Genomic DNA, 25,305 nt, shown 5'->3' on the forward strand with positions numbered 1-25,305 from the left:
TCGACAAGGATTCTCTTCCTCCAAAAGCCTCGATACTATATAAAACTTCTAAAGGATGCTGTCCTAGGACCCTTCTTTTAGTTTTCATATTTTGGGAAACATTTCTGGAAAATTCAAATGCTCGCAACCTGAAAGAAGCAATTATTCACCTGAAGGCTAACTCTGCTAAAGTTGAGTTGTCCGACCTTTACATGCTGATAGAACCCAAATAGCCTTGCAAAACAATGCTCTCTTATTGGATATAAGCATATAGATTGTTTAAGATGGACGTGTATATGCAGTAAAGTGAAAAAACAAAGAATCTTTGAGTTTCCCTTGCTGGTTTTTTTTAATTTTTTCATTTAAGTTTCTATAGCGTATGCTAATAGCTCAGGGAAACCTCACGTTAGTTTTAGGTCCACTCTTTACATAAATGTTGAAGTACTCCATACCCACCTTTTTTCTACCTTCCTTCTTTTCTTCCATCTTTCCTTTCTCACTTCTTATAATCCATTATACTTAATCCTGCATTTGCTGAGGTGGCAATTAGTGTAGGAAAATACTGTGAAATTTTGCTGTTCAGAATGCATGTTGACCAAATTCTATATTGAGAAAAGGTCTGAATTTACCCAGAGTAACCCTTTCTCAGAGACTTTGAATAAAGGCCATAGAAACTGGGCTATATTATATATAATATCCTGACAGGTATGTAGAACTCATAGCAATTGCCCTAAAGAGCTTACCTAGCATAGATGCATATGAATGCATTTAATGATTGTTTTATTGGCAGCAGTGCCAACATACACAGTCTGTTTTGTTTTATATCATTCTCATTACCTGCTGTTTACCACTGTACACATTGCTAATGGCGTGGTTTCTATGGCTTGTGAATTTCACGGCCAAATTATATGTAATTTATTGCACACTTCAGTGTAGAAGATGGAGACTCCATAACTTTTCGTGTGCTCTTTGCCCCTTTGGAATGCATTACACTGAGATCAGGCAAAGTAATAAATTTATTTCAAATGTGCGTGATAGCTAAACATCAATTAGGACTGATGGGCAATATTTCTTCTTCCAGCAACATAACAGTTTTTAAAGACTAAGCCATTGAACGTGGAGCTACTGAACATGGGACTCAGTTCACTGGGATCCTTCTTAGAAAACTAAAGAACAACTTGAATTGGATTTGTGTGGCTTATTCAAGTAGTAACTAATCAGCTACATCTTGGTGAACTTAATTTGTCACAATCGTTTGGTATTTTATTAACTCTCTTCCCCTTCTTCCCCCGACTCTCACGAGAACGGATCATGAGTATCTTAAAACATACTAAGTCGTCTTCCATCCCTGTTAATCTAACTACAAAAGCACACTTTCCTTATCCAATGTAACTTACTGTCTTTTAGAGTAGCAGGGGTTTTAATTCTCTACAAAATTAAAACCAGCAAAGAGAAACATTTTCAAGGAGCCACCACATTGTAGCGCTTTAGAAAGAAGACTTTAGAATTAAGGGCAACTATATCATTTTATAGCTAAAGCACCTGAGGCCTAAAGTAGGCAGGTCACCATCGAGGTCAGAGAAAGGGGTTGAAGATCAGGTTTCCAGCTGAGAAAGAGTCTAGAGGGACTCAATCTGAGCAGGTCAAAAACTGAAATGAGGCCACGAATGTTCTGGGAAGGCTGGCATCTGGCCTCAAGTGTGGGATTCAGACAGGGAGTGGACCCGGGGGAACTGAGCTTCTGCAGTAGGCAGAGAAGTCCACCTCATCTCCGGAAAGTGCCACTGACATCGGAGTTGAGGGGAAAGAGCAATGAATTCCAGTCCACCTGAGAAAGCAGGCCAGTCTGATTAACTCTGAATTTAGGCTTATTTCAGATACTTCTTGAGAAAGAACTTGGACAAGAGCAAGTCCCACGCAGCCTCTTTTACATCCATGCCCAGTATTTTCTGGTGGAGCTGCTTAAACCCTCCAAGTGACTCCAGTGTTTTAATTTCACTCTGTATTTAATTCCGACAGTTCTATGATTGATTATTTAATGGGCAAATAAGTAGGGTCACAAAAGAGTGTGAATGTACTTTACAGGATGAGGATGGGTGGAGTGGAGCAGTCTGGAATAGGACACCAATAAAAAAGGATCTTGGTAAAGAAGAACGTCTATTAGAAATGGAGAGGAATTCGCAAGGAAATTAGTGCCTGACACCACGCCCTTCTCTCTGCATGTTTAGAAGCTAGTTTCTAATTTTATTTTCATAGGAGATGTGCCTGTGATGAATTGTCTTTTACCTCCACGCTATTTATCACATGGACATATTGTGAAGTTTGTGTGAGAGAAAGCAAGTATTAGAATTTGTTTTGCAAGGAGCTATAATCACTTCCTGGAACAATATGGGGTAGAAGGAAAAGGAAAGGAAGGTGGAAACAAAGGATAAAGACAGCTAATGACGCTGGAGTCTCTCGCTGGGATTTGTGGTATCTCTTTTTGAAACTAAGTACAGAAAGTCAGAACTTGACTGATTGTTTCTTGATCACGGTTTGTTTTCATTTTTGTTTTTTTTCTTGCTCTCTCATCAGTTACTCCAGCCAGTGCCATGTCATTTTCAGTTTGAGTAAGCATGCCTGCCTTGTTTCCATTTGCATTATTCATGCAAACGTTGATTGAACTGATGACCCCGAGTTATCACGGAAACATTAGATACACCAGTGGATACATTGCTTAATTTTAGAAAAAAATTACCGAGTGAAGGTTAAAATAACTCCTCTTCAATTTGTCATTTAAAAAAAACTTATCCTAACATACAATACCTCATTGCCTAATAATGCCAGATAAATAAAGAATTCCTATGTATTCATGAATGCAGGCTAGTCTGTATATTTTTTGGCAGGTATGACCATTACCGAGGGTAACGGCCTGGTTTGCTGGCCATGTCATGTCTCCTAGAAAGTTGTACTTTCTGTTGTCTTTCAGTTGGGCCATTGGATATCAGAGGTGAATTTATAAAACTATACTTCCCTTTACACTTACTTTGTTTTGTTTTGTTTTACTTGAAGTATAGTTGATTGACAATGTTGTGTTTCAGGTGTACAGACAAGTGATTCAGATACATATATTTCTTTTTTCAGATCCTTTTCCTTTACAGGTTATTACAAGGTCTTGAATATAGTTGCCTGTGCTATACAGTAGGACCTCATATTTTATCTACTTTATATATTGTATACACTTACTTTGTGTGATCCACGCTGGTCAGACCACATAATTATTTTCACTTCTGATATAATATTTTATGGTCCAACCTCAAATCTTTGAAGAGAAGATATTTTAAAATAAGTTTAGCATGTGTGTGGTCTAAATCCAACAGTAGATATTAGAGATATGATTTTGCACTAGGTATTCCTCTCTTTTTTGTTCTTGGCCAACCAATTGAAAAGTAGTTTTTATTTTCTGGTTGGTTTGCTAGATGTTTATGACTATAATAAAAGTCTTACATTTTGTCTCATATCTTAAAACACAATCTGAATTAGCAATGGATATTGTGCTATACATAGGGACTGTGATATAAATATAGTTTCTAACTTCAAAAACATACAACCTAGAAGGGAACACAGACACATATGCAGCAATTATGGCAACTGCATTTGTTTACTAAGTGAAATAGTACTGAGATGGAAAAAGTGCTAGCAAGCCTTGAACAGCCAAATCAGCTTCAAAAATAGATGCGCAGTTCTTTAAAAATCTTTTTAACATTTTTCCAGCTACATGTAGCATATAACTTAGCATAACAACGGTATGGGTTTTATTTTAAGTAATTCAGCATTTTGACATCCTCATAATGAAATTAAATCCAGAAGGAGGTTTCTCTCCATGATCTCTTGAAATGGTCCTTGATTATCCGCAATATTTCCCATCATCACAAAGGTGGTACCAAGGGCAGGGAATTCCAACATTATTAAAGTTTCATAAAGCAAAGTCAATTTTAAGAATATAATGTCCCCAAACTGATAAAGGCCTTGACAGATAATTTCAAGGGAAGCATAAATTATTTTTTGTTTATCAGAGGGCAAAAATATTTAGGTTGAGTTAATGAATGGTAGAGTTTCTGAGTGGAGAGTATCCTTAAAATATTATGTAGATCTGTACTGTCAACAGATGCTAGCCACGTGGCATTATTTATATTTAACAAATTTAACAAATTTAAAAATAAGATTAAAAATTCAGTTCCTCATTTGCATTTGCCATATTTCAAACATGTTTATTAGCTTCATGTAGCTATTGAATACTGCTTTACATAGTACAGATATAGAATATTTTCATTATCAACAAAAATTCTATTGAGCAATACTAAAATTATACCCAGATATGCACAGAGAAGGCAACCAAGTCTCAAGGAAATAATGTAACCTCCCCAAGATCACACAGCTGTGTTTTTAAAGAAAAACAAAATGACACAAAGGAAATAGTAACAGAGGCATTAAAGAAACCCAGTAAGTTTCTGGAGCAGTCAAAGTAGGGTTTAAAAGTGCATACTTAGCTGTTAGCAGGGTTGAAGCTCTTGATGGTTGGTAAGATCAACCTGCCTGAATTTGGACATTAGCATTTTATGCAATGAATTAAAAGCAAAAAATAATTTCAACGAATGGCTTCCAGCTCCATATTTTTAGCCACTGCCGTGCTTCCAGGTTATGTTTATCACTTTCATATACAGGGCACCACTGTGAAATGTGATGGTTTATCTGACCCCAGAGAAATCAAGAAATCTTGTGGGGGTTATGGCTATATTTGAAAAGGCTGATTTTTAAATGCATCATGCAGACTGGCCCTGTTTTAAAAGGGATTCCTGCCATCAAATAATCAAAATGTAAACTCTCTTCTCACCTTGCAAAAGTCAAAGATAGTCTCTGTATCTTTATTATTTCATTGAAATCCAAATATTATTTTTCCATTCTCTAACTTGTTTTCCTCACAGTGTGATCGACTATTGCCAAGGAAGGAAAGGTTAGATTTATCAATCAAAGTTTGCTAAAGGCCCCCTAGGTAACTGAACCCTCAGGAGAAACAATCGTCATGTATTCTTTTTCTGTTGTTTCAGTATCTTCGTAAAGAGTCATTTCAATATGTTTGGTTCTGTAGCAGAGGTTCTGTGAAGTGCTTATCTTCCTCAGAGGTGCAGAAAGCCTGCGAGTCTGTGGGTAAAGATGGGTAAGGAGAGAGAGGGAAGGAGGCTAGAGAGAGGCTCAGTGCTGAGATAAGGACAGTGTTCTAAAGCCTCCTGGGGGTGAGGCTGGGGTGCACAAACACCCACGACTAATCTAGACAGAAACTGAATAATCAAAGGGACGACCACTGTGAAGTCATGTGGTCACCTCTCCCTCTAGAAATAAACATTGCCCTAGGTAAGTCTCCTCCCGCCCCAGAAGAGCATTAGGAAGGTCTGGAGAGGGGGATTATTGGCAGAAATGGAAAAAGCAGGTTGAAGGGATTAGCCTGGAGCAGAGAGCCCAAGAAACCCAAGCCAGTAGATGGAAGGCAGCCTTTTCATGGAAGTCTCCAAGCCCAAGTCAAGTTCTGGGACCACCAAGTACAAGTCAAAGAGTGCTCATTTAACCCCTTTGGGCCCCCACGGGGGAGTGCTTTATGCTTTTATTTCTTTGCTTCTTTTTCTCTGTATTCAGTGAGGGGGTGTTTATGGGGAAAAAAATCAACTATCAACGGGAGTGGAGGAAGACTGGACAGAGAGGGAGAAGGGGCCATTGAAGGTACAGTATTTACTATGGGATTTAACTCCTCAAAGGCCTCCCAGTAGCTTCAGATCTGCTCAAGAATCCTTCATGTCCTGCTGGTTTGCAGTGAGTGGCTCACAGCTTCAAGGCCTCCTCTGCCAGATGGAAAACTATTTCAAACATCCTGCCTCTATTTTGTACTGTAGCAATGCAGACAGGAGACCTGACCCCATTTTCAGGTTCTAAAGAGAAATTCTAAGTACCTGAAAGACTGAGGAACATGGTGGCTTTTATTTAAGATATGGAGATAGAGAGCACATACCTGGACTTGGACCTGCAGCAGCACCAAATTGCACCAAGATTTCCCTTTATTTTCTCTCACATCTCTGTTCCTCCTTTTCTTTCTGCTGGATTAGCCATGGGGACTCCAAATTCTTCATTGTGTGGTCCTGGTACCAAGATTCTCCTGGGAATTATAAAGCTATTCACCTTCTACATCGAGCACTTCTTATTTTTTCCCCAGCAACATAAGTCATCCTTAAGAGGGGTCAGGGTGCTAGCTCTTAAATATATTTTAGTCATCCCTTTGTACATTAAATTCTCTTTCTTGGAGACTGCTCCTGACATGGTGTTCACCGTGCTCTCAGCTGGCCTCCTGAAGTTCTGCCCTGCCTTCCCCACCAGGTACAGTTCAGGAGCTGCCTCCCACAGGGTGATAGGTTATCTTCTAGTTGCTTTATTCCTTTCCGTTTTACATTTAGAGAGTATAATTGGAATACATAAACTTCTCTGTGACCACAGCTTTATTTGCAACCGACAAGTTTTGTTATGGCATATTTTCATTATCATTGAATTAATAAAATTCTAATTCCCATTGCGACTTTATCTTTGACCTACATAATGATCAGAAGTATGTTTTTAATATCCAACTATTTGGTAAAATATTGGTTATATAGTTTTAAATTTCTTGCTTGTTCGGAGTCTTATTTTATAACCAGAATATAGTCAATTTTATAAATGTGCCATGTGCACCTAAAAATTTCTGCATAATATATATATTCCATCATTGTTGGTGCAGTGTTTTATGTAAATTTAGGCCAAAGTTTTTAATGATGGTATTCAGATCTTCTATAATCTGCTGATTTGTTGTTGTGGTTCTCTGTTACTGATCTAGGTAATTTAGATTTTTCTATTTCTACTTAGATTTTTGGAATTTCCCTTCATATATTGCATTGAAGTTTAGACTTATAATATATTCCTTGTAAAGTAACAGTGGGTTTTATTATCCTGCCTTATCGCCAGTGATACTTTTTGCTTTCAAATCTATGTTAGCATTAAAAAATCTTCTTCAATTTTACTTATTGTTGTTATGACATAATTTTTGAATCCTTTCATTTCAATCTGACTCTTGTCTCTTGTAGGTGGCATAGAATTAGGTTTTTGGTTTGTTTCAATAATCCTTGTCCTTTAATTTCAGTATTTACAGTTAATGTATTTTCTTACAGACCGTTTACCCTTGTTTACTCTTTGTCCCACCTTGTTATGTTCCTTTTGCTCTTATTTCTTCCTTTGACATTTCTTCAAATTCCATTTTCCCTTATATTAGCTTGTTACTTTTACACAAGTAGCAGTTACACATGTACCATGACTTATTAGCTCTTTTACTGCTTCTCAAGCAATGCTGAGATCTTAAATTTCTTTTACTACTTTTTCTTCTTCCATTTGTTTTAATGCATTCTAATTTTTGATATATTTTATTATTACTCTTTTGTGCTGTTAGATTTTATTTAGTTTTATCCACTTATTTCCGTGATAACTCGGGGTCATCAGTTCAATCAACGTTTGCATGAATAATGCAAATGGAAACAAGGCAGGCATGCTTACTCAAACTGAAAATGACATGGCACTGGCTGGAGTAACTGATGAGAGAGCAAGAAAAAAAACAAAAATGAAAACAAACCGTGATCAAGAAACAATCAGTCAAGTTCTGACTTTCTGTACTTAGTTTCAAAAAGAGATACCACAAATCCCAGCGAGAGACTCCAGCGTCATTAGCTGTCTTTATCCTTTGTTTCCACCTTCCTTTCCTTTTCCTTCTACCCCATATTGTTCCAGGAAGTGATTATAGCTCCTTGCAAAACAAATTCTAATACTTGCTTTCTCTCACACAAACTTCACAATATGTCCATGTGATAAATAGCGTGGAGGTAAAAGACAATTCATCACAGGCACATCTCCTATGAAAATAAAATTAGAAACTAGCTTCTAAACATGCAGAGAGAAGGGCGTGGTGTCAGGCACTAATTTCCTTGCGAATTCCTCTCCATTTCTAATAGACGTTCTTCTTTACCAAGATCCTTTTTTATTGGTGTCCTATTCCAGACTGCTCCACTCCACCCATCCTCATCCTGTAAAGTACATTCACACTCTTTTGTGACCCTACTTATTTGCCCATTAAATAATCAATCATAGAACTGTCGGAATTAAATACAGAGTGAAATTAAAACACTGGAGTCACTTGGAGGGTTTAAGCAGCTCCACCAGAAAATACTGGGCATGGATGTAAAAGAGGCTGCGTGGGACTTGCTCTTGTCCAAGTTCTTTCTCAAGAAGTATCTGAAATAAGCCTAAATTCAGAGTTAATCAGACTGGCCTGCTCTCTCAGGTGGACTGGAATTCATTGCTCTTTCCCCTCAACTCCGATGTCAGTGGCACTTTCCGGAGATGAGGTGGACTTCTCTGCCTACTGCAGAAGCTCAGTTCCCCCGGGTCCACTCCCTGTCTGAATCCCACACTTGAGGCCAGATGCCAGCCTTCCCAGAACATTCGTGGCCTCATTTCAGTTTTTGACCTGCTCAGATTGAGTCCCTCTAGACTCTTTCTCAGCTGGAAACCTGATCTTCAACCCCTTTCTCTGACCTCGATGGTGACCTGCCTACTTTAGGCCTCAGGTGCTTTAGCTATAAAATGATATAGTTGCCCTTAATTCTAAAGTCTTCTTTCTAAAGCGCTACAATGTGGTGGCTCCTTGAAAATGTTTCTCTTTGCTGGTTTTAATTTTGTAGAGAATTAAAACCCCTGCTACTCTAAAAGACAGTAAGTTACATTGGATAAGGAAAGTGTGCTTTTGTAGTTAGATTAACAGGGATGGAAGACGACTTAGTATGTTTTAAGATACTCATGATCCGTTCTCGTGAGAGTCGGGGGAAGAAGGGGAAGAGAGTTAATAAAATACCAAACGATTGTGACAAATTAAGTTCACCAAGATGTAGCTGATTAGTTACTACTTGAATAAGCCACACAAATCCAATTCAAGTTGTTCTTTAGTTTTCTAAGAAGGATCCCAGTGAACTGAGTCCCATGTTCAGTAGCTCCACGTTCAATGGCTTAGTCTTTAAAAACTGTTATGTTGCTGGAAGAAGAAATATTGCCCATCAGTCCTAATTGATGTTTAGCTATCACGCACATTTGAAATAAATTTATTACTTTGCCTGATCTCAGTGTAATGCATTCCAAAGGGGCAAAGAGCACACGAAAAGTTATGGAGTCTCCATCTTCTACACTGAAGTGTGCAATAAATTACATATAATTTGGCCGTGAAATTCACAAGCCATAGAAACCACGCCATTAGCAATGTGTACAGTGGTAAACAGCAGGTAATGAGAATGATATAAAACAAAACAGACTGTGTATGTTGGCACTGCTGCCAATAAAACAATCATTAAATGCATTCATATGCATCTATGCTAGGTAAGCTCTTTAGGGCAATTGCTATGAGTTCTACATACCTGTCAGGATATTATATATAATATAGCCCAGTTTCTATGGCCTTTATTCAAAGTCTCTGAGAAAGGGTTACTCTGGGTAAATTCAGACCTTTTCTCAATATAGAATTTGGTCAACATGCATTCTGAACAGCAAAATTTCACAGTATTTTCCTACACTAATTGCCACCTCAGCAAATGCAGGATTAAGTATAATGGATTATAAGAAGTGAGAAAGGAAAGATGGAAGAAAAGAAGGAAGGTAGAAAAAAGGTGGGTATGGAGTACTTCAACATTTATGTAAAGAGTGGACCTAAAACTAACGTGAGGTTTCCCTGAGCTATTAGCATACGCTATAGAAACTTAAATGAAAAAATAAAAAAAAACCAGCAAGGGAAACTCAAAGATTCTTTGTTTTTTCACTTTACTGCATATACACGTCCATCTTAAACAATCTATATGCTTATATCCAATAAGAGAGCATTGTTTTGCAAGGCTATTTGGGTTCTATCAGCATGTAAAGGTCGGACAACTCAACTTTAGCAGAGTTAGCCTTCAGGTGAATAATTGCTTCTTTCAGGTTGCGAGCATTTGAATTTTCCAGAAATGTTTCCCAAAATATGAAAACTAAAAGAAGGGTCCTAGGACAGCATCCTTTAGAAGTTTTATATAGTATCGAGGCTTTTGGAGGAAGAGAATCCTTGTCGATTATCAACACAATGATTCCAAGCAGGTCAATTTTTGCTGAGAATATTAATATAACAGAACCCACTTCACCTCCATTATACTGACAATGATCTTCCTTACTTCAACCTTGTGCTTCTTAGTAAAGTTGAAAATACTGAGCCAAGAACAGACAGTGACAATGCCAGAGACTCAGATGTACCTATAGGTGCCTTCAGACAACATCAGCCACCCAGGCTAAAGTCCTGGTTTAAAACACCCCAACATGAATGAATCTCAAAAACCATATGCTGAGCAAGTGAAGCCAGATCAAAAGGGCACCTACTGTATTATTCAACTTACATGAAATTGTAAACTCGGCAAAAGTCATCTCTAAAGATAAAAAAACAGATCCGTGGTTGCCTTGGGGTGGGAGATGGGGATACTTTTGCAAAAGCCTAGGAGGAAACTTTCTAGGGTTTTAGAATTGTTATCTATCTTTATGGGGGTGGTAGTTAAACAAATGTATACATTAATTAAAAGTCACTGAACCGTTGACTAAAAATGTCTGCATTTTATTGTATGTAAATGATACCTTAATAAGGTTGATTACAAAATGAACCAAAACCAAAACAAAGCAGAAGAAAAACCTATCAAGACCTCAAAGGAAATACACTGTTTTCTTCCAGGGCACCAGATTGGAAATGAGGCATTGGTCTGTTCTACCCTCAGATTATCCCTAGGATTATCTAGTCTATTTTAAAGCACTAGAGTCCCCTATCAGGAAAACTCACCCCATGTTTAATTACTTTGATTTCTTCTCTGCCTCTTCTCCCAACACAGTGAAGCCATTCACGGAAGGAAAACCAGTTTTTTCCAACTTTGCATCACCACATATTCTTTCCAGAGCTATTATTTATGGAATGAAATTTGGCTACACTTTGTAAAAATCTAGCTTTTTGAGCCTTACAAATCTTAACAGTTAACCTATTGCCTCCACCGGAATTTGGAAAAAAATTATTTTGAAAAGGAATAGCTGAGACTTGACATTTTTTTGTGTGTGTGATTTTCTCTTCCCCTAAGAGAGAAGTGAGTAGGAATGAGAAACACATACATAAAGAAAAAAAAATTATCTTGCTGCCTTTGCATGGTTATAATTTATAGGAGGCCCTTTTCAACAATAATCTGTTATCAGAATCAATAAAATATAATCTCCATGAAGGCCAGGCCAGGATATTTGTCTCTTTTTCAGCAGATTGCAATACAAACTACATTCATGGATATGCTTCTTGATGATCTTTGTAATACTGTTAACAGTTGCCCAATTCCTCATGCCTCTTCACCTTAACTTCAACCTGGTTTTTTACCAATGACCTCACATTTCCTTCTCTATCACTTGGTTGTGGGCCTCTTTTCCAACTCCAACCCCAACTCGCATTTCACTCTGGCACCAAAGGAAGACTCACACCTTCCTGCTTTTTAGTGATACCTCAAGGTCATTACCATATTGTGATCACCCTGAAGAACAGCCAGACACTTGTTATTTCAGAGCCATCTGACAGTTTGTAGCTCTAAAAATTAACTAAGGACCGCATTTGTCAAAAATATCCTAGTTTAAGATTTTGGTAATACAGCAACAGTAATTCCGAAGTCATTTATGACAATCAGTGTGGGAAGCACCCTCCTTCAGGAAGATCCTTTGCCATACAATACTCTTTCCCTGTCTGGTAATAAGGAAGAATGGCCGTGGAAAGTAACCTTTTGTGGAAAGAAATACTTGGCTTTGAGAAGGCTTGAAGTTCATACATTTTTCTTGAATTAGATTCCCCATTAATTACTTTATCCACAAAGAGGTAATTATCAGAGTTATGTAAGCAATTAAGGAGATGCTACTCCACATTCTTTCAGCTTGTTGACCTTTCTCACTTTATTTCATGTGGCTATCTGAAACATCAGTGATTTACATGCCTTTCTTTTTTTTTTAAACAGATTTCTGTGTGTGTGTGTCCCCATGATGAAAACATCATTAAAGTAAAATATCATGAATAGACTCTTAAGAAGCAGAGTCTACTTAAAGTCCTGGAAAATATGAAAGCACTAATATTCACGGACAACTCTACACTCTGAAAGTTACTCCAAATGTTGTTGATCTCTCTTTTGTCTAGGCGTTTTTCAAATTTTTACCATGATCATTTGTTAGTTTTATAATTACATAATAAAGGCATTACATCATACAATCTTTTGTTATCCGTTGCAGTTTTAAAACTATTCCTTTCCTTGTCCTCAGCAGATATGTCATAGATTATTAGTACACAAGCAAAGACTTTCAACGTAACAGTACTTCATAGTGAGAAGAACTATACTGAGCTATCTCTATCCTAAGACAATGCTCTAGGAAAGCACTAGGAATTCTTAAGCACTAGGAATACAGAGACGATCAAGGGGCAAGTTCCTTGCCTTCGAGTATACATGATCATTATAGCAAATGCTTAAACAGCACTTAGTATGTAACTCACCACAGCAGTCTTCTTAACCTCCTTTTTAATAGGTGAGCAGAGGAAGCCACAGGGAAGTCATAGGGTAAAGCCAGAATTTGAACCTAGGTAGACTAGTACACTCTCCACGGCTTTAACTACTACATTAAAATATATATATAGGGCTTCCCTGGTGGCGCAGTGGTTGAGGGTCCGCCTGCCGATGCAGGGGACGCGGGTTCGTGCCCCGGTCCGGGAAGATCCCACATGCCGCGGAGCAGCTAGGCCCGTGAGCCATGGCCGCTGAGCCTGCGCGTCCGGAGCCTGTGCTCCGCAACGGGAGAGGCCACAGCAGTGAGAGGCCCGCATACCGCAAAAAAAAAAAAAAAGAAAAAAAGAAAAAAAATATATATATGTTATATATATATATATATATATATATATATATATAAAACACTCCAAGTATTCCAAAGTTACAAAACACTTATCTACCAAAACTCAAAAAGGAGCACACAAACTTGCATAGAAAATAAACATGTGGGCTTCCCTTGTGGCGCAGTGGTTGAGAGTCTGCCTGCCGATGCAGGGGACACGGGTTCGTGCCCCAGTCCGGGAAGATCCCACATGCCGCGGAGTGGCTAGGCCCGTGAGCCATGGCCGCTGAGCCTGCGCGTCCGGAGCCTGTGCTCCTCAACGGGAGAGGCCGCAACAGTGAGAGGCCCGCATACCGCAAAGAAGAAAATAAACATGTAAAAGTTCATAAATAAACCACAATATAACCTGCTCCACATAATATACTGACTGCAGTGTCCTGGGCCTCTCCCATCCTTAGGTAGCCGGAAATTACAACAAAATAATACTTTTCACCTTTGGAAGCCACACCATCTCTCATACCAACCAACCAATTACTTCCTTAGAATTGGAAATTAACCTGAATATCATAAAATATATATATATAGCATTAGTGATGTAGAATCTTTGTTTAAAGACAATAACTTCAATAGCAGAGGGAACTTTACCATTGCAGGCTTCCGATAACCTCTATATTTCTCAGATTTCATGCTAAATCATAAAATGCCATATTGTGTCTGAAGCTATTTTTTCAATAGTCCATTTTTTTAAATGGACTAGCAAAGCCGTAAATACTGAGGAACATTTTGGCTCCCAGATCCTAAAGCCATTCTGATTATGCATGGGTGATCGTGGGGACGTCATCGGAACTACCAGAGGACTGGCTGAAATACCAGTGTTCTGGCCAGCTTACAAATTAGAAATTATACAGAATCCAATTTTATTTTTTTGTTAAGTAATTCCTATGAGGCTTTTAGGATGTCAGTGTAAAGTCTTTTCATGTGTAATCTTTATCCGTTAGATAGGGAACAATGCCAATCCCCGTCATAAATACTTTCACAACCTGACGCTGAAAATCCATTGTAGGGCATAGGACCTGCAAATAGGATGTGAATCACACACATCCACTCATTCAGACAATCCACAAATACTCATTTTTAAGTCTACTATATGCCAATAATGTACCGGCCTCTCAGATGCTAAACCATGCTAAATGCTGAAACAGACATACTCAGTTCGGGCCCTCCTGGAACTTATTACCTACAGAAGTGCCTTCGTTGTAAATGGTCAGGTCTCAGCCAATGCTATTATCATCAGCAGGTGACCAAAGGATAGAGCTTGCTTCCCTTCAGAGGTACAGAACAGTTCTTACACCTGAATGGGATGCAAAGAATAATCTGACTTCTGTTCACCAGGGGATGAACTGAACTGTCCTTGCAGAAGAGATAACAGATGGTGTGAACCCCAGATCCTAGAAACGGGCCAGGCACACGATAAGTGTTCAGCTTTTCAAAAACAAATGAACAATCACTTCCTCTCCTAGATCTTTACACCCTTCCTCTGTTGGCTACTTTCTCGCAGCTTATAAACATCCTCAAATATACCCACTTAAAAAAACTCTCAGACCTATGATTCTTTGGATATTCTTGTGGATAACCTAAGTCTCTACCATGCCTTCAAACACCTGTCCTCCCAAAAGCCCACATCTGTACCTTGGGCCCAGACCTGTCTACCAGGCCCCTCTAAAGCACTGAAGATGAAGTAAGATCCTCTCGCCACCCCGAATCCCTTTCTACTGTGCTCTGTGTCTCTCAAAAAGATGCAGCTGTAAACTGTCACCCACGCTTGCTGCCCTCCCTTTTCTAACTGGTCACCAGGCCTCACCCATTCTCTCTCAGATCTGCAAAACCCGGTCCCACCTTTTATAACTTAAGTGGGACCCTTAGATTACAATTCACCCTGCACCCAATCAACTGCCTTCCACATGGAGGTCCAAGTGAGCCTCTAAACCAGCATTCCATTTCACTGTTCTTTGGTGTTTCCCGCAGCCTTCAGGATAAACATCCAAACTTCTGACAGGACAAACAGGGCGCCTTTCTGTTGGGCCCCACTAAGTTTTCAGTATCAACTCTCATTTCTTTCCCAAACCCTGAGTTCCAGTCCTGTACATTAGTTTTGCCATATTTTCTTACATTTCTCAAACTTCAACACACACTGCTTTCTCCTGCCACCCCAGGAGCTTCTACATATCCTTAGAAAGGATGGCACTTCCTCCAAGAATCCTACCCTGAACTTTCCCTTCCAAGTTTCTGTGCTCTGCAAAGGGGAAAGATGGCGGGGAGGGATACATTAGGAGTTTGGCATTAACATATACACATGACTATATATAAAATAATCAACAAGGACCTACTGCATAGCACAGGGACCTCTACTCCATATCCTGTAACAAACTGTACGGGAAAAGAATCTGAAAAGGAATGGATATATGTATAACTGAATCACTTTACTGTACACCTGAAACTAACACAATATTGTAAATCAACTATCCTCCAATATAGAATAAAAATTAAATTAAAGAAAAAAGAGATTCTGTGCTCTGTAGCAGCAGAACTCACTTCTTCCAGACCACTGACTCCTGTGCTTGTGTTTACTCGCTGCCCAGTAGAAGGGAAGATTACCTAGGGCAGAAGCATCGTCTCCAGCAGCCCTTGGTTCTGACAACTCATTCAAGTGCCAGGATACTTTACACACATAACCTGCTTAATTAATTCTAAGAACCCACAGAAAGAGTGGTTTTTAATGTCATTTTACAAGTGTGGGGATTGTAGTGCAAAAGAAACCTGTCCAGGCCACAGAGAGCATAAGCCCTGGAATTCAAACCCTAAGCTGCCTTGCCACCGGTGCTCTTTCCACTATATATGATACACCTATTGAAAAAAAATTTTTTTTTCCTGAGCCCTGTTTGAATGGAAAGGAAATGAAGCTGGGATATATCCATTTCCTAATCGCTTTGGTGTGTACCAGGCAAAGTCATTCAACAGACCAGGTAACATCTGTGCAACAATTAACGATGCTCCAAACTGTGCTAAGTGTTCTACTCTGTAGAGTCTAGAAGCATTAACACAGTGCATCCTTGTAACCGCCACGGAGGCTGGGTCCTGTTAAGCCCATGCTACAGATGAGAACACTGAGACCTTGAAGCCTTAAGGCACTCGGCCGGGGTCACCGAGCTGGCAGGAGTCCTAGGCCGCACGCCCCGTCTAGTGCACGCACACCCGGGCACTGGGCACCGGTTCTAGTGCCCACCCTCCACCTTTAACCATTTAAAACCCCGCTTCTCAGCGCCCACACGAGGGCCCCTGGAAGCGGGAAGTACAAACCTGTCTCGACAAGCCGTGGCTGGAAGAAGCTCTGGATACAGATCAGGGGCAGAGGGTGCTCAGGAGCGGCGCCCAGTCTACCCCGCGGAGGCGGTCGGCGTTAAGTCCAGCAGGCCCTCCCTCAGGGAAGCCCGCACGGAGGGCAGAGGCACCGAGTCCTGCAGCACTCACAGGTCCTCAGAGCGCGAGAAGGAGTCGGCCGCGCTGTCCGGGCGCAGCTTCACCGAGTGTTCATGGCCTGAGCGCGGCCTCGGGGACGCTGGCTGCAGACAGGATGCCCACACCCGCCTGTGGGTCCCGGCTCGCCTCCCGGCCCCTTGGGCGCCCACCGCCCGGCGGCTGCGGCCCGGCGGCTGCGGCCCCGCATCGTGCGCAGGACCGGCGTCGCAGCCAGAAGACATAGGGCCACGGGCCCCAGCTAGGCCGGGCCCTCCATGCCGCGCTCCGGAGCCCACGCGCGGCCTGGTGTTGGCGCGGGCATCAACGCCCTCCCGAGCCGCGGGGTTGCGGTTTAAGCCTCCGGGCGGGCCCGTGGGGGCGGGGCTCGAGGACTTCTGCGCGCTCGCCGTGCGTCCGCACGCAGACCCGCCTCCCATGACGACGCGGCTTGAGGAGCAGCACGCAGACCCGCCTCCTATGACGACGCGGCCTGAGTAGCGGTGTCGGCAGCTTCGAGGCTACGGCAGCGCGAAAGGTAGGAGGTGTGGAGAATTTGGGGTTTCCAAAAAGCGTTGGCTGACTGATCCAAGCAAAAGTGAGACATGTTTGTATCAGTGCATTTTAAAAGTAAACTCCCGCAAAGTGTCTGTGCTCGCCCCGCCCAGGAGAGAGTGTGAACTCCGTGAGGGACGCAGGAAAGGCTGAGTGAACGTCTGCCTGTGGTCCCTTACCTGGTGCACGGGTGTGTGAATTTCTGCGGAGAGCTCTTAATTTCTGTCGTTTCTGCTGACTTGACACGGTGGTTGGCAAACGGTGACGTGTTCCGTGCATTCAGGACATGATCGTGGTTACTAATAATCACTTTGTTTTGTACTGACACCTCCGCAGAGAATTTACTACTGAATATCCACTTTACAGAAGAGAAACTGAGGCGTAGGAAGTGAAGTGACTGAGTAAGAGGAAGGACTCAGACAATTGGTGTTAGTAAATTAAGCCTGCAAGGAGGCCGTTAGCCTGCGGTGGCTCTAGCGATGCGGCCGCCTACTTAAACCAACCAAAATCTAAGCCTGTCAACGCCTCAGGGTGACGAACAGCGCTGAGGACACCCAGTCACAAACCACCAACTAGGCGTTAAAGCCATAGCAAATCACTCGTTTCCTTGCTTTGCTTCTGCCCTTTTAAAATAAACATCTCTGCAGCTCCTGTGGCTGGAGTGCTCCTCACCTCTTCCGCTTTGTGGTGCGTGAATTGATTCTATTTTTGCGCACATAAAGTGTTAAAATTTTAAATATGCCTCAGTTTGTCTTCTAAGATTGGCCGTAGAGGTTGGATTTGTGTCCAGTTTCTAGAGCAGTGGTCGTCCTCTGGTCAGGCTTTAGGCGTTACGTGTACAACGTTCCTCTTCTACCACCACCTTCTGGATGCCTCCACCCACTACCAGCTCCCACGCATCAGTTCCCCTAGATGTGGTCAGCAATGGCTTTTACATGCAGCGTGCTCACATTATAACATCGCAGACACTCCTCCATCCTCCAGGCAGCGTGTGAAGTGAAACATTACCATTCCTGTTGAAGAGTCTCTGGTGTGACCACTTTCCCAAACACAGCCACTCCCCAGCTGACCCTGGGTAACCACTCCTCTGAACTTGGTCTCCATCACTGGCATGGATGTCTTTCTATGTAGGCTACATTTTTAAGTATTCTTAAACTGCATATCGTATTCTATTTTGTTTTCTCTTGTTACTTGCTTTATTTAGTGTTATCTTTGCTAGGTTCATCCATGCTGACATGTAAAGATCTGTCCAGTTCATGTACTTTCCTCGCTACGTAGGATTCCCATGTAGGGAAATACACTAATTTATATGTGCATTTTCCTGTTGATGGACATTTAAATTGTTTCGAATTTTAAGTATGATTTCTTTTTAAAAAAATTTTATATACTTTTTAAAGGTTACTTTACAGTTATTACAAAATATTGGCTATATTCCCTGTGTTGTACAATACATCCTTGAGCCTGTCGTACACCCAGTAGTTTACATCTCTCACTTCCCCACCCCTGTATTGCCCCCTCCTCCCCCTCCGCACTGGCAACCATTAGTTTGTTCTCTATATCGGTGACTCTCCTTCTTTTTTGTTATATTCATTCAATTGTTGTATGTTTTAGATTCCATATACAGGTGATATCCTACAGTGTTTCAGAGTTCAAAAGACTCTCACGACAGAAGCCAAAAGGTAAGAGCCATTTTACATTGATAAAAAGCATTTTAACTATGTAGAAGCAGGAAATGAAAAGAAAGAACTTTGCATTACATTTAATAAAAGCTTAGGGAGATCTTTGTGGTATATCAGTGAACTTATTTGTGGAAATTTAGCCATGTACATTGTGTTGGAGAGGCACCAAGAGTTCAAGAACTCTCACAATTTGAGTACACAGTTGCCTTACTTGTAGGCATGGTGGCAGCCATTTACATAACAATGATTTGGAGGATGTTGTGTTAGTCAGCTCTTGCTGTGATAATGCTTTGGAACAAATCGACCCAAAACTCAGTTCCATAAACAAGAATTTATTTTTCTTGGACCTATTGGCTAGCTGCAGTGGCTCTCTTTTAGACCTCTAGATGGCTGGTTTTGCTCCGTGTTTTGGGTCAGTTTGAGGTCTGTAACACACATCTTCCTCTGGAGCCCAACTGTGAGGCCGCAGCTCCCAGGCCCTGTCTTCTCACAAAGTTCACTGAAACATAAGAGGTGAGCCCAACTGCACAAGCCCATTTAAGGCCTCTGCTGCTCATTGAAGGCCATCATGTCTGCTCACACTTCATTGGCCAAAACATGTCACAGATCTAAGCTGTATTTAGAATATGTGTATTTGTTTAAAGTTGGGTGCCCTCACAGAAGAATATTGCATTTTGGACAGTGTTACCTTAGCATTTTCATTGGCATTTGCAAACGTGATAAACGCCGTGTGCACTTTTCCACCTTTGAGAACTTTCTGAAACTGTGGGACCATTTCTATTGGAAAAGAGGAAGGTACACTTTAGAACTCAACTCTAGTTATGGCATTGTTGGGAGAAGAATTAATGAGATAAGGTCAATACAAGTGAAAGATTTGGGATCACATATTCATCATTAACATTAGCATTCTACAGAACATTCCTGGAGAATTGTGATGCTTGCTTTATGTGATTTCTATCATAAATCATTAGAATTTGACCAAGACACTTCAGTGAAACATACATCATACGGCACATCGCATTTTAGTTTTTCCTACCACTCCACAACTTATCATCAATACTTCACCATAACTCAGAAACAGAAGAAGAAACTGAGTGAGTTCATTGTTAGCAGACGGGCTTCACAAGCAATACTAGTGGAAGTTCTTCAAATGATAGCAGACAGTAACTCAAGCCATAAAAACAAAACAAAGAATGCTGACTAGAGCAGTTGTGTAGGGAATTATAAAAGATACTGTAATTTCAAATTTCTTCTCCTTTCTTCTCTTAACTAATTTAAAAAGTAAGTGCCTAAACAATATGACTATATTTGGATTGTCCTCTATATAACATAAAAAAATATCATATATTTGATGATACGGCACAACGAAGGCAGTGAGAACAAAGCTGTGTTAGATTAAAAATGACAGTAGATCATAAGCTGAATCCGCAGGAAGAAAGGAAGAGAACCAGAAATGGTAAATAGATTAACCCGACAAACTCAAAAATATTTATTTGCTCAACTTCCTTCTCTAAGCTCTTTGAAAAAATAAGCTTGTGAGAAGTAATTATTATAATATGTTAAGTATGTAACATATATAAATGTAATAAAAACAAAAAAGAGGGGAAGGCATACAGCTCTATAAAAGTACAGTTTCTGTTTCTATCTGGAATGAACCTAGTAAAAATCTGAAGAGATTCTGAGATGTATTACATAAGCCCTAGTGCAGCCATTACTCAAACAATGTGGTTAAAAATCATTAAAGGAATTACATGTTACAGTAGAAAATATCTACTTACTATAAAAGGAAAATGGAGGAACAATAACAAAAAAACAAAAACATGAGACATGTAGAAAACCAAAGGTAAAATGATAGACATAAATAAATCCTACCATATCAATAATAAAAACTAAATGTAAATGAATTAAACAATACAATCAAAAGGCAGATATTGTCGAACTGGGTATTACAAAATGTTTTCTATAGCAGGCACTGCTTGGATTCAAAAGTCTAATGTGTACAAAGTAAAAGGATGAAAAAATATACATCATGCAAATAGCAACCGTAAGCATTGCTGAAGTGGCTATACTAATACCAGAAAAAATAGACTTTAAAACAAACAAAAAAGTTACTAGATATGAAAAGGGACCTTTTATGATAAAGAAAGGGAAGATACAAAAATCTTTAACATATTTGCCCTGAATAAGGTAAAACCAAAGTACATGAAGAAGAAAATACCAAAATCCATGAAGAATTGAAGGAAGAAATAGATAATTGCACAACATTAGGTAGAGGCTTCAGTACTCCACAGTCAATAACGGATAGAACAGTTAGGCAGGAGGTCAACAACGATATAGAAGACTTGGACGAGACTGTGAATTAACAAGACCTAATAAATGTTTACAGAACACTCAACCAAACAGTAAAATACTCATCCTGCTCAACTACATGTGAAACGTTTTCCAGCATAGATGACATGCTAGGCTGTAAGAGAAGAGATTGAAACCCACATACATTGCTGGTGGGAATGTAAAATGGTGCGGCCATTTTACAAAACAGCTTGAGAGTTCCTGCAAGTGTTAAACATAGAGTTACCCTGTGACCCAGCAGTTCCACTACTAAATATATACCTAAGAGAAATAAAAACTTATGTCTGCACAAAAGCTTGTACGTGAATGTTCATAGAAGCATATTTCTAAAAACAAAAGGTGGAAATAATTCGAATGACAACCGGATAAATGAATAAACAAAATGTGGAATATCCATGCAATAGAATAGCATTCAGCTATAGAAAGGAATGATCTATTGATCCATGTTACAACATGGATGAACCATGAAAGCATTATGTAAAGTAAAAGCAGCCACTCACAAAAGATCACATATTGTACGGTCCCATTTATATGAAATGCCCAGAATAGCAAATCTGTAGAGACAGGAAGTAGATGAGTGGTTGTCTAGGGCTGAGAGGGTTGAGGAGATTGAAGAAAGCTTGTTAATGTGTAATGGGTTTTTTGTGGGGGGGACAGAAATCTAAAATTGGATTGTTGTGATGCTTACACAAGTCTTTTAGTGGTTCCACTGAGAACCACTGAATTGTATACATTAATGTGTTGAAATTATGGTATGTAAATTACATCCCAATAAAGCTGTTAAAATTATGATAATTTTATATTTATAAATTTGAAAATTCGTCGAAAATGACAAATTCATTAAAAATGCAAGCTAACAAGACTAACCCAAGAAAGAAAAAATATCTAAAAACCCTATATCTACTGCAAAAGTTGTTTGTATAATTAAGTACCTTTACAGAAAATGATTTCCAGGGATAAATGGCTTTCCAAGTAAATTCTTCCAAATATTTAGGGAAGAAATATTGGTAATCTTACATAAAAATCTTCCAGGAAACAGAAAAGTATATATTGCTCAAAATATTTATAAGGCCAACATAAGCTTCAGATCAAAACTAAAAGGAATATTACAAGAATAGAATCACAGGCCAATTTCTCTTTTGAACATGCATGCAAAATGTGTAAACAGAAGCACAAACTGTATCCATGGTATGTAAAACAATCATATATCACAATCAAAGTAGCTTTATTCTAGCAATGCAAGGTTGGTTTAATGTTCAAACATGAAACTGATCCCAGGAATGAATTAGAGTGGGAAAAAAAGTCATTTAAAACAGAAGTCTTGGGACTTCCCTGGTGGTCCAGTGGTTAGAACTTGGCGTTTTCACTGCTGGGGCCCTGGGGTCCAATTCCCGGTCAGGGAACTAAGATCCTGCAAGCCATGAGGCAGGGTCCCCCCCCCCAAAAAAAAAGGAAAAAAAGAAGACTTAACCAGGAGAAGCACAAGATCGAATAAACATAACAGATAACACCTTATGAAAAGTAGGTGAAGATTATGGAATATTCTAAAATTTTAAAACAAAAAGAAACATTTAACGATTCAAGAGGATGTGACAAATATTGTACATAGGCAAAAAATAAAATAAAATATACGGATGATGGGAGCCCAGAAATCCAGATGCCCATGTCCTGTCTCTGAAGATTCTCATTCAATGGGTTATGGATTTCCTCTATGTTTAAAAACCTACAGGTGTTATAAAGCAGAAACTAACACACCATTGTAAAGCAATTATACTCCAATAAATATGTTAAAACACAACGAAACAAACCTACAGGTGATTCTGATATGATTCACAGACAATGTAAAGCTTCTGCTTTACAGGAAATAATACCAGATTATTTTGTTATTTTATAGTTATAGTAACAGGTTGTACTATTGACCGGTAAGTCTGATGTCAAAATGCACTCCCCACTAGGGATATAAAAGGAACTAATAGTCTGTACGGCTACTTGGTGGCAGCATGCATGTATTGCAAGGGCAATTATTGTAGGAATCCAAATGAGTGGAACATTTTAGAATTGGAAGACTACATACAGATCATCTAGTCAAGCTTCCAACTATTATAGTTGTGAAAACTAAGGCCCCTATAAAAGAAATGATTTCTCTCCAAAGAGCGTTAGTGAAAGAGTATGAAATTAAAAATATCTCTGAACTTTTAATTTAGTGCTGTTTTTATTAATCTCATGTATTAGCTTAAACTTCAGTGTGACAGATTTGGGATTGAATTCTTGCTCAAATTTACTGATTGCGTGCCTTTTAGTAAGTTACTAAAACACTTTTTTTTTAAAAAATAGATTTATTTTTGGCTGCGTTGGCTCTTCCTTGCTATGCGCGGGCTTTCTCTAGTTGCGGTGAGCGGGGGCTACTCTTTGTTACGGTGTGCGGGCTTCTCAATGTGGTGGCTTCTCTTTGTTGCTGAGCGCGGGGTCTAGGTGTGTGGGCTTCAGTAGTTGTGGTTCACGGGCTCTAGAGTGCAGGCTCAGTAGTTGTGGCACATGCTCTTAGTTGCTCCGTGGCATGTGGGAGCTTCCCGGACCAGGGCTCAAACCCGCGTCCCCTGCACTGGCAGGCAGATTCTTAACCACTGCGCCACCAGGGAAGCCCTACTAAAACACTTTTAACTTCGCTTTTCACATATGTAAAATGGTGAGCCTTGGCTGATATAGAATATGAGATAACCTAGCACTGTTCTTAACACGTACACGTAGTTAACATTTTTTGGCTCTCATCCCTCTTAAACAGCCTCTATCCTCTTAACAATGAAAGTGTGTTTCAGCTAGCAAAGCACCCCAGAGCTGACCACATTCTGGCAAGAGATATAGGATTCTTTTTCTTGCTGGTGGTTCTTTATACCTGATATTTGAACTGCACTGAAACATGAACATCTCTTGTTTATACTGTATTAATGGATTGATGAATTTGATAATTTGATAGATGAATTTTAAAAAGTAATATGCAGGAAAAAAAAAGTAATATGCAGGAATTGAGCTGCCTTAACTCTCAAGAAATATAATTCGATAGTGGTGGCTAAAACGATAAACAGTGTTTGGACAGGGAGTCCATATTGGATGTGAACTACCTGTACTCCCATTCGTCTATTAAGAATAAATAGAATCCTTTCAAAATCTGCTTTAAAGGGCAGTTATTTCCTTCTGACTCATTTAAGTTACCTGCAAGAAAAAGACAATCTCCTGAATCCTTGCTTAAAAGGCTTTTAATATAAAGCAGATAATTTTTTGCAACATTTCCCAAACTTTTCATTATCAAATTGGCTGAGGCTTCTCAACGATTATCATTTCACAACAATATCTCCATTTTCACCTTTTTAAAAAGAATTGGCCTCGTAGATGTGCCCTTAAAACAGAGCTTCACTCTCAACTTATTTTAAATTTTGTATTCAAACAGTATGAAGAAAACAGGATCAGGGAATTCAGCCATAAAAGTGAATGGATTACTGATACATGCTACATCATGGATGCAACTAAGTGAAAGAAGTCAGGCACGAAAGGCTCTATATTGTATGGTTCCATATTTTTGAAATGTCCAGCAGTGGCAAATCCATACACACGGAAAATATTATACATTAGTGGTTTCCAGGGGTTTGGAAGAGAGGGAAATAGGGAACGACTCCTCAAAATGGGTGTATGTTTCCTCTTGGGGTGATGAAAATGTTTTGTAGTTGGACAGTGGTGATAGTTGCACAACACTGTGACAGTAGTAAATTCCACGGAATGGTACAGTGAATTGTAAAATGATCAAAATGGTGGATTTTGTGTTATGTTCATTTTACTACAATAAAAAGGAGAAGGAATTAGGGAAAGACTTAGAGTTTGGGAAACTAAGGTGAACTGGTCAAGAAAAAGACAGCTCTACTGTTCAGTGTTCTCTCAGCTCTCCCCGTGCATTAATCCTCAGCAAAAAGTAGCCTGAACTTGTCGATGACAGTCATTCAACACAGTCCAGGGAGAAGTAAATAAAATAAAACCCAACTCTTCTTCTTCAGCACATCTGTGAAAGGTTAACTTGCTGCTCAGCCACGTGGACATTCATGAAGACGTTTCACTTTAGGTGTCCTCTACTTCAGCACTTCACTCACAGCTCACTCACACATGTAGGCAACAGCATTCCTTAATTGGATGGAATCTGCAGTGCTGGCTGTGATCGGTCTCATGAAGAGAAAAGGGAAGGAGGAAAAAG

The sequence above is a fragment of the Delphinapterus leucas genome, unplaced genomic scaffold, assembly GCF_059928025.1.
Source record: "Delphinapterus leucas isolate spDelLeu-1000000601 "Yukka" unplaced genomic scaffold, BTC_Dleu_Yukka2 spDelLeu_asBTCV2_sq40, whole genome shotgun sequence".
In the NCBI taxonomy this organism is placed as follows: Eukaryota; Metazoa; Chordata; class Mammalia; order Artiodactyla; family Monodontidae; genus Delphinapterus; species Delphinapterus leucas.